This window comes from Cupressus sempervirens, chromosome 5 (genome assembly GCF_028749045.1).
Source record: "Cupressus sempervirens isolate cs-2001-9-10 chromosome 5, ASM2874904v1, whole genome shotgun sequence".
Lineage (NCBI taxonomy): Eukaryota > Viridiplantae > Streptophyta > Pinopsida > Cupressales > Cupressaceae > Cupressus > Cupressus sempervirens.
In genome coordinates, this window is record NC_143122.1 from 455,101,146 (window position 1) to 455,112,606 (window position 11,461).

Here is an 11,461-nt window from a genome sequence, read left to right on the forward strand (position 1 = left end):
TTAGTTTCATTCTTCCACTTCATCCTAGTATAGTAGTATTTACATTGCATCCTTTGAGAGTTCTTTGACACTAGCACTCTTACTCTTGTCTAAAGAATCTCCCATTTCATGGTTTACTAGAAAGGGTTGCATCTGTAAGGCTAAGTTGAGAGCTATATTTATGCTTGTTTGCATTCCTTTGCACTCCATGAGTAGGGAGATCTAAGCCACAATTCAAGCTTTCCAATCCATGAAATTCCTTGGATATAATGGTTTAGACGAGTGCACTTTCTTAGTGCACATTTTTGGTGCCCACTATGGTGCAGAATATCTTGGTTTTGCCTCTCTATTTACTTTTTTATCTTGTATCTTTGCTTGTTGTTCTATAATTTTTAAATTTTTAAAATAGGATTATCATGCTAACCCAACTAACCTTACCCACTCTAATCACAAAACCCTTAAAAAATGCCAAAGCTTTTGGGGGCATAGAACTTATCTTCACTTAGTATAAGTAATTGTGGGATTGAGACCATGAGGAAAATACTAAGAAAGAATGATTAAGGTACTCTTATAGCCATAAGGTCCTTTACCTAATACAAGGTAGGGTGTCCTATTCATAGATGCAAGAGGAGTGTTGTGAACACGACCCTTTATAAACACCATAGGAATAGAAGCTACCTTATTTGTCCACTCAACATCTTGGTGCAAAGATTGATCCTAGTAGACTTCCTAGATCACCCCAAGATTTTACACTCACCATTTGTGTCCCTTTGGTTATGCCAATGGAACCCCCATGAAAAAGAAAATATCTACTATGGGAAACCACTTTGTGTGAGGAAAAGAGGCATCAAACATGGGCCAAGGTGTTGAGTAATGAGTTGTGACCTTAAGTAGTTCTTCTTGGAATACGTTTTTGAATGTGACAAAAATTGCATAAAAATTCTCAAACATCAAACATGACATTAACAATCATAGGATTTTTCTTTTTATATCCCAATTTCTTGTGTTGAAAAGGTTACTTTGTGCCTTTTTCAACTACTTGAGACATGTTCACTTCCCCTACTATTTTCAAACCATGGTGTTTGTTGCTATAAACTAAAGCTATATTTTGTCACTATTGTGTTTTGGTCTAAAATACCTAAAAAATTGCACTGAAATATAGCTATTTTAGGAATTAAGTTTCATTTTACAGAGTTCACTAGTCCTTTATCACACGGCCTCTTAAGAAATATCATGTGATAGATCACACCTTAAAAAGTACCACTTGCCAGTATAAACTCTATCTCACCCTAGTTATAAGATCTATCACACTGCTCTTTGGAAACTATTGCACATTGAGAAAGTATCACCTAGTTATTGGAAGGATTTTCATATAATAATTTTTGCTAATTTGATATCTCCTAGCTTATTGAGAAATATCATATAACCTCCATTGCTTGAAAAATTGAGTTAGAATTGTGTCATAGCTAATTTAGGGGTGTCGTCGCTTTTTCCTACCCAATTCTAGTTCAAAATCTTCATGTTCGGTGTTGTTCTAAGTTGAAAGGATGGATCTAGTTTTTCAAATATGAGCTAAAATGTCACTAATGATCTCTTGTCAAAATCTAGTTACCTTACTATTCTAGCTACTTGCTATCGAGGTTCTTGCTCAACTTCTTGGTTCAAGTTGAAAGTGTTGTAAGTTCTTGAGAACTCTTGACAAGACACTTGCTTATTTTATTTTTGAAAAGTGATTGTTTTGACAATAAAAACTATAAATCCAAAAATCATTTATCTGATCTCATTAAAAAAAGACATATCCTTACATGTCAGTTGTGACTAAGCTCTAAGTCCATCAAGGAAGTTGTCTCTCATTCACATTTTGAACAAATGACAACTCCAACTAGGCATCTTCATGGGAAAATCTATAAGGAAGAACACCCTTGACAAACAATAAGAGGCTAACACTTGGAATAATCCACTCTATAGCTTTGAGAACTTCTTCAATACTCCCTTTGACACTCCTAGGGCTCATAGAAAATATTTCTCTCACCATGCATCTTGAAGAGAGGAATCACCACTTAGAGAAACTCTTTACACAAAAAGAAGAGCAAGCACACTTAGAAAGAGAAAGACCACAAGAGGCTATATGCATGGCTATTAGGGAGAGGTCTTATCATTAATCCAAGACTAATGCTCATGCACATAACTTTGAGAATAGACATGCACATGGTTATTACAGTAATCCTTTCAAGTGAAACCATGTTGGTGACAATGATGGAAACAATATGCCACCTAGATCTCCAAGAATACACACAGAAGCATGTTCATCGCCACCTAAACCCTCACATCAACAAAGTGAGGTTAATGATGAAATCTTTAGTAAGGATATTATGTGATTCCAACAAGATGAAGTTGCTCAAAGGTTGATGCTAAAATCCTAATAACAAAATGATAACCAATATTTCCAAATATAACATCTAGTGGATGGAAACTCCCCCTTGACTATGATGTCCAAAGGATCATCCAAAAGAGAGAACCCACTAATTTTGAAACCTTGAGGAAAGATTTATAAGAGCTCAAAAACCAACTTAATCAATTATAAGTAGCCAAAGAACAACCCAAGACTTCTATTGTTGAATCTATATGTGCTCTACCATTCAATAGATTATCTACATTTTTCCATTTCCTAGGGATATATAGCTTTCCAAAATATGATGGAAATGGTGATCCCCATGATCATGTATGACCCTTCTATTCTCTTAGCATGAAGACACTTACCTTGTGATATTATTTCCCAGAAGCTTGAGGGGACAAGCTATGGAATGGTTCACTAAATTATCACCCCCTCCAATTTGTTTGATGAGATTGCACAATGGTTCATCCAGAAATATTCTTACAATATTCAAAATTCTATCACTACACTAGACTTGTGCAATATCAAACAAAAATAAGATGAGCCCTTTGCCACATACCTCTAAAATTGGAGATCCTTACACTTAAGGGGCCCTTGGTAGATTCCTAAAACTAAGAAAATAACATCTTTATCAACACACTTGTACCTAAGCTATATTATGACCTTAGAAAACAATTATTCACATCCTTCAATGACATGGTTGAGAGTGCTTACCACATTGAGGATGTTTCCATCAAGACGGGTGACATCATGCTCAATAAAGAGAAGAATAGCAATAGAAATGGCAAGGATAAAAGAAAACCTTGGAACAAGAACAAATACATAGTCTATGATGGAGTTGAGATTCTCCTAAGACAAAAGATAATCATATGAGGCAGTCCTAAAGACCTTTCTTGATAATAATCTTATCACACTACCTGATAATTCTTGATCCTATGACCCACCCATCAAACCTGCTTGGTGGAGAGATGATTACATTTTTAACTATCATAGGAGTAACAAACACAACATTGATAATTGTTACAAGCTTAAGGATTTTATCCAGGACCTCATTGATGGAGGTAAGGTTGTTACAAATGGCATATTCAAGAATTATGATCACAAATCCTTTAAACAACCCCTACCTGAGTACAAAAAAGGGAGTCATCTCAATTCAATAAGAAAAATCATGATGCTAAGATCAACTATACTTACACCAACATCAAAAATATCATCAACATGTTGGGTCCTAAATTTGATAGGGAACAAAATTATGATACTAATGATGAAAAGCCTAAAGTAGTCTCAAAAACACACAACTCTTAGCAAAACTATAAAGACACTAAGCCTAGAGTGACTCTTGATTTAGAAGAATCTTCCTTTTTGCATGGTGAGATGCTAAATGATGTCATTCGAGGGAAATCTAAGGTTTTCCGCAAAGTAGAAAATGATCCCAAGAAACCTCTTCCTCCAAATAGGTAGTTGTGTTGGCCATATGTAGTTACGACCTTGTTAGTCAGTTACAATGAACCCCCGCTCATATTTCTATCTTTGAGTGGCTAGAGTTGTCTCCTTTGCGTAAGGAAATCCTTGAAAAGGCTTTAGAAATAGCCAATGTTCCCACAAATGTTGACACTGGGAAGTTCTAAGCTATGGTCAATCACATCCCCTCACCTCATTATCTCACTTTTTCCAAAGAATATGAAAAGCCCCTTAGTCATCCATGCAATCTAGCCCTCCATATTGAAGTCCAAATCTTTCGCACTCAAGTGTGTCGAGTCCTAATAGACAATGGTTCTAGGCTAAACATTATTTCTTTAAATGTAATCCAAAAACTTGGAATGTCTAAATTTTCCATTGATCCTAGATGAAAAATCATTATCAAGGCATATCATGATGTTGAACTATCTTTTGAAGACCTATTTGTGCTACTTATTTATGTGGGTCCTATAGAGAAGGATGTGGTCTTTCAAGTCCTAGACATCCCACTTGCATACAACGTTTTGTTTGGAAGACCATGGATCCATGACATGCAAGTTGTGACATAGACATACCATCAATGCATAAAATTCTCCTTCAATGGCACAAAGATTGTCATTCCGCAAGACGACTCCATGTCCATTAACATGCTTATTGTTGTAAAAATGCTAGTACCACACAATCACTCTTCTTGTGAGATCAAACCATCCCTTAAAGAATGAAAATAGAAACTAAAAAAGATGAGCATTGGTATGGGAGAGTAAACTTTAGTTTTTATTGTTGCATTGTTGATTTCTTCATGATCTTATGGGAAACTTTCTAAGAAAATGAATCCAGCCATCCATCCCTTTAGAAGAAGAGAAGGAAGACAAAGCTATAAGGGAATGGATCTATAGAAAAAAAGAGGTTGTTGAGGAAGTTACTATTACCATTCCTAGTTCTCCCAAATGATATAGAAAATGTCGTAGGTTTTTGAAAAACATGGGCTATCATGCTCAAGGATCCCTAAATGGTGACAAAAAGGCTCTTGTGGAACCCCTAAGTCACATTAAGGGACAAAAAAGAAAGGATATTATTGTTGTAGGCTTTGGGGTAGATGATGACTTTCCAAGGCTCAATAGAAAGGCCCTTGTGATTAGTGAATCAAAAGATGATGATCAACCCTTTGCTACCCCCATCACACAAGAAGAAGACTACATGCCCTCTACTTTCCTTCTTTGGGGAGAAGAACCAATGACTACCAATAATGATGTTGAAGCCTCTACACATAGACCACATGAATCTGATGAATCTAATAGTGAAGATTCTAACAGAGGTAGAATAAGAGAAAATATTGCTCATCTACTAGCCCAAAATTAGAGTATAGATTCTAGTGACTATGAAAGGGAATCTCTTTCAAATGTCTTGTGTGAATTAGGAGTGGATGTCATACATTCCTATGTCACCCAAACCAATGTAGTTGATGAGTCTAGTGCAGGGCTTGATGAGTTTGGCTCACAATTTTCTTTCATGGATCAAGCTAATCTCTCTAGGCCTCCTCTTGATTTAGATTCCTTTGGAGCTTTCTCCATAGCCTCAACTTCACTCATCGCTAGAGATTATTCCTTTCATGTCAATAATAATGATGCTTCCACCTCCCTCTCACTCATATACCTCAATCTCATAGATTGATCTATTCAACATCAAAGACCAAATCCACCATCCTTCCAAAATGACTATGAGATCACCTGCTATCTAAACATTATTGAACCCATGGTGTCTTCCACCGAAAAACTAGTGACTAATATGACAAAAAAAGGTATCAAGTACCTCAATCATCAAATAAAGAGAAAAGTGAAAAACAAGTGTTCAGATGGAAAAAATCACTTTGTGGTAGTATCTAAACCCAAAAATAGTAAAAATAAAGACGTATCCAAGGGTGAAAACCTCTTTGAGGCACCTAAGGATGAGGTGCTTGGTAGTCTCCCAAGATATTTTAGAAACAAGTCATCAGTTTTGATAGAACCAACACACTAAATCAATCTAGGTTCTAAGGCGTCTCCTAAGATAATACATGTGGCCCAATCCCTATTAGTAGAAGAGAAGGAACAATTTACAGAGTTATTTAAGGAAAAGAAAATCAATTGTACATGGACTTATGTTGATATTCCTAGTCTAGATACATAACTCATAATGCACCATCTCTTCATAGCTCTTGGATTCAAAAAAGTCAAACAAAAACTAAGGAAAATGCACCCTCATGTGGCATTGTTAGTTAAAGCTAAGCTTGAAAAACGATTAAGTGCCAACTTCATGTGATCTATCGATTATGTGAAATGGATCTCCAATATTATGTCCATTTCAAAAAATGACAAATGCATCCATGTATGCACTAATTTTAGGGATCTAAATAAAGCATGCACAAAAGGATGACTTTCTACTACCTAGCATTGACATGATAGTGGACATTAGTGTGGGTTATGAAATGTACTCCCTAATGTATGGTCTCTCGAGGCATAACCAAATCAAGATAGCTCCAAAAGACCAAGAGAAAATAGCTTTTACTTGTGCATGGGGAACCTTCTACTAGAATGTAATGTCATTTGGGCTTTAAAATGTTGGTTCTATCTACCAAAAATCCATGACCATTATCTTTCATGATATGATGCACAAAAACATGGAAGATTATGTTGATGACACTCTGGAAAAATCTAAACAAAGAAGCACTCACTTGTTAGACCTGAGTTTGATAGTGGGCCATATGGAATAATTTCAACTTAGGCTCAATCCAAAGAAATGTGCTTTTGGCGTCACATTGGGAAAGTTTCTAGGGTACATCAATTGGCTAAGAGCATAGAGGTAGATCCCAAAAAGGTACAAGCTATCATGGACATGCCACCTCCTAGAAAAATTAGTCAACTAAGGAGTCTGCAAGGAGGCTTTTAGTTGATCCAAAGATTTATCTCTCAACTTGTTGATATGTGGCAACCTTTCAATAAGAATCTACATAAGGCTATTGCTAGTATTTGGAACAAATAATGTGAGAAAATCTTGGATTAAATCAAGGAATATCTAGCAAAGCCTCCTATTTGCATGCCTCTGATTCAAGGAAAAAATATTTCTCTATATCTCTGCTACATCAAATTCACTAGGAGCTTTATTGGCACAACAAGATGAAAATGTGAAAGAAAGAGTCATTTATTATATCATTTGCACCTTAGTGGCCTATGAGTTTAACTATAACAATATTGAAAAGGCTTGCCTAGTAGTATTGTTTGCATCCCAAAAACTCAAACATTACATGCTTGCACATACCACGTAGCTAGTTGCAAAGATAGATCCTTTAAAATACCTCTTAAGTAAAGTTGCACTTACAAATCGACTTTCCAAATGGATGATGATTCTTTCATAATTTGACATTTAGTATGTTGAATGTAAAGCTATTAAAGGACAAAAAATTGTTGATCAATTGGTTGAATTCCCAGTTATAGATAATGTTCCCATGAAAATTGATTTTCTAGATGCCTCTATTATGTATGTGACCAAGAGGACATGGAAGATGTTCTTTGATGGCTCACATACTCTAAACAAAGCTGATATTGGGAAATTGTTTGTCACACCTCATGACTACACAATCCCAAAGTCTTACACATTATTATTTCCATGCACTAACAACATAGTTGAGTATGAGGCTTTGACTAATGGGATTAATCTATCTCTTGAATGGAGAATCATAGAATTTCATATCTATGGAGACTCCCAACTTGTCATTAATCAAGTCAGAAATGAGTACCAAACTAAGAATGACAAGTTAGTACCTTATAAGAATTTGATTCATGTCCTAAGGAATTATTTCACCTTTGTAGCATTCCAACAAATTCCTATGACTAAAAAAAAGGTTGCATATGTTGTGGCCACTTTAGCATTTGTATTAAAATTACAAGAACACGAGTCTCTCTTTGAGTTCTTGGTGGAAGAACAATGATTCCCTGCCTATGACTCTTCTGACAACCACATAATTTACATTGTTATCAGCCACAACTTCTCTTGCTATTCTACCATCTTTTCCTACCTGTGTGACTAAGTTATTCCTAAAAATCTCACATGCAATGAAAAATGCCAACTCATTTGCAATGCCTCACATTAAACCCTTGCCTCTAGTGACTTGTATAGGAATAGTCTAGACATAACACTTCTTAGGTGCCTAGAAATAAAAGAGTCTAAAAAGGCATTAGCTGAATTCCACAATGACATAAGTGGATCACACTCTAATGGCCTTGCACTTGCTCAAAAATTTCTTAGGGCAGGTTACTATTTGCTGACTATGTAGGCTAATGCTATCTAGTATGCCAAATGATTTAAGAACTAACAATTATGCAAAAACTTGATTCATGATCTTGCACATGAATTTATTCCTTCTGTCAATACTAGCCTTTTCAACAATGGCCCTTTGATGTGGTTGGTAAGATTCACCCAAGCTCATCTAGTGGACATAAGTTTATCATCATAGTGACCAAGTACTTCATGAAATGGGTTGAATTTGTTCCATTATATGCTACTATAGGAAAACATGTTTCCCTATTCATACTCAATCATATCATCTTGCACTATAGTATTACATCCTCTATCATCACTGATAATGGAGGGTAATTCAAAAATAAGGACCTTGGGCAATTATGTGAGAAATTCAAGATTAAGTAACATTGGTCCTCTATCTACTACCCTAAAAGGAATGGCCAATTTGAGGCCTCAAATAAAATACTATTGAAAATATTGCATAGAAAATTTCACAAATCAAGAAGGGACTGGCATCTGCAAATCAATCTAGCATTATTGACTTACAGAACTACTATACACACTCCTACAAGGGCTACACCCTTTTCATTGGTCTATGGTTCTAAATCTATCCTCCATCTAGAATTCAAGATTTCCTCTTTGAAAGTCTCTCTACATGGTTTAATTATTGATGAGGGCCATAGAGCTATGATGATCCATGAGCTAGAAACCTTAGATGAGCGCCTAAGGGCTGCTTTTGATCACATGAGGGCTTATCAGAAGAGGATGTCCACTAGCTATAATAAAAAAGTCAATCCTCATGAGTTACAAGTGGGTGAACCCATTCTCTTAGAAAACCTTAAGAACCAACAAATCAAGGAATATAAGGGAAAATTTGAGCCTAACTAGTTGGGTCATTACATCATCACGGCAACATTCGGATCCATGGCCTATCAACTCTCTACACCTAAGGGGGGACAACTCCCCGAGCCTATCAATATCCCACATCTGAAGAAGTTCTATGCTTAAGGCTTTTATGGCTCAACTATTTGTACATACCTTATGATCTTGAAAAATCCAAAAAAATAATATATGATGTTGAAAAAATTCTAAAAATTAGAAAATATCCTAAAAAATTATCATCTTAGTGAAAACCTAGCAATAGGCGCATTGATGTATCATCAAAAAATACAAAAAATTTACAAAAATTCATGAAAAAATATGCAAAGTGGTGAAAACCTGGGAACAAGCGTACTTGAGACCCTTGCACCTATGTCTATCAGTCTCACCTCACACTTATTCACAATACATTTCCTAGCTTGGAATTGACTCTTGTTTGTCTAGGGGGCACAACTTCTTAGCTTATTAGGGTCATCTTGTGTGTTAGTGTTTCTTTGGAAACTCATCTAAAACATTATTTTTGAACACTTTCCCCCCTTGACATCGATTGTTTATCAACACTTTTCTGATACCTTAGCTATGGTCTAGGATGCTACTAGAAAATTTAAGTCCTAAGGAAATGGCCATGTGACTTACACATATGCACTTAACATTAAACTTGTTGAGATATGATGAACTTTATTTTTTTTGCATGTTGTCTATGATGATTTCTTTGTTGAGTGTTCCCTCCCTAATAGTCTTTCAAGGATGTCATGGACTAGAAGATTGGGGGCATTGGGCATGTTTTACTTGTTTTCTACTTGTGGGTATTCTTTGTCAATCTAAATTACTATAAGAATTTACTCCTATCCTACTTAACACTTTGGACCTACATTGTATCATCCTTGTCTATTTTTGCAAGACCACACTCGAGGGTTATCATGGCACGTGTGTCTTGATACAAGTGTAATCTTGCTATAATAAACTTAGGGAATCGAACTGAATTAGTCATCTTGACTAACATGTCTTAGATTCTTAGGTTGATTCCCTCATACCTATCCAATATAGATCATATTCATATCCTCCTGGTTATACTAGTGAGCAATGTATGATCTTTTAATGTCCCTAATATTTCTCAATGATGAAATTAGAGTCTAAAATTTGTGTCTCTAGCAAGTAAGCCACTTTGCATATTAATTTGCATTGTAAGATCATTCTAGCTCAGTCTTTCATTTTGCATATGGAGAGAGCTCTCCCTTTACCTTTCACAAATACATGAGCTAATTGCATTCATTTCTTCTCATCCTTCCTCTTAATCATGGCTTTCGTTACTTGTTGATCACATCCACTATCTTGCTTCTTCTATACCTTTTATCATAAGGGCTTAATCTCATCATCACATCTAATCTATCCAAGTATCACATTTTAAAAACATCAGTCTTCATCATAAAAATGAAAGTTAAAACATCTACAAGAGAGATACATCCATGAACATATAAACATGAGCACATAAACAAGAGTATGAGCATCAAGACACATGAGAAAAATCACAAGGAAATATAAACCCAATGAAATTCAATTGAATCCAATATCTCATATATATATATATATATATATATATATATATATATATATATATATATATATATATATATATATCAAAATCAATCAAGAGTACTTGTACATGTGAGATCCAAAATATGTACAAGTGTCTCAAAATACATATATACATCAAAATGTGTCACAAGAACCACATCCTAGACCTAGTACTAGCTCTAGGACTGACTTCCACCCTCCTAGGCTAGTGGTGGTCATGGTGGAGGCACATGTCTGCTATTTGGTAGTTGTACAGCACCCTATGATCTCCCTACCCACTTTGAATAATCAAGAAGCCTCTGGATTGGAAATACCACACCCCTATATGTGATATAATAGCAAGCCACCCATGTGCCATGATGCTCTGCCTCTTGCCTAGCTACATCCCTCTCCCACCAAAACTCATCATCGTGTGCATGCTCATTAATGAGTTGTTGATCCTACATAGTAATGGAAACTCACATCTATTGTAGCTATGCCTCTAGTTTTTGAATCCAAGCATCTCTTGGATCCTTCTCATCTCCTCCCATAGGATGCTCACCCCTAGGATCTATCCTCTCCACCCTTTTATGCCTAATCAACATCTCCTCCTCCTCCCTCACAGACTGACTCCGTGATCGTGTCTACCTACCTGCAACTCCCCTAGAGCTACTCCCCACCTCCATTTGTCTAACTCCTCTACCACCACTGCCTCCACCATCCCCTCTCTATCCTCCTTCCAATAGTAATGAATCTAGTATGGTAAACTAGTGAAAAAAGTGTCTCTTTATCTCCTGAAGATAGGCCAACTCCACTCCTGCATCTACAACATTAGGACAGTACTCCAATGTCTCCCACTACAGAGCTATAATATCCCTCAAGATGACTTGGTAATTCAACATAAATAACCATCCCTTATCC

At 36.0% G+C, this 11,461-nt stretch overlaps 1 pseudogene; it reads right to left on the minus strand.

Moving 5' to 3' along the window:
- The window catches only part of LOC149556739 (serine/threonine-protein kinase Aurora-1-like), a 93,545-nt pseudogene extending 82,284 nt beyond the window's left edge, over nt 1–11,261 (minus strand).
- Nucleotides 11,262–11,461: the final 200 nt, after the last annotated feature.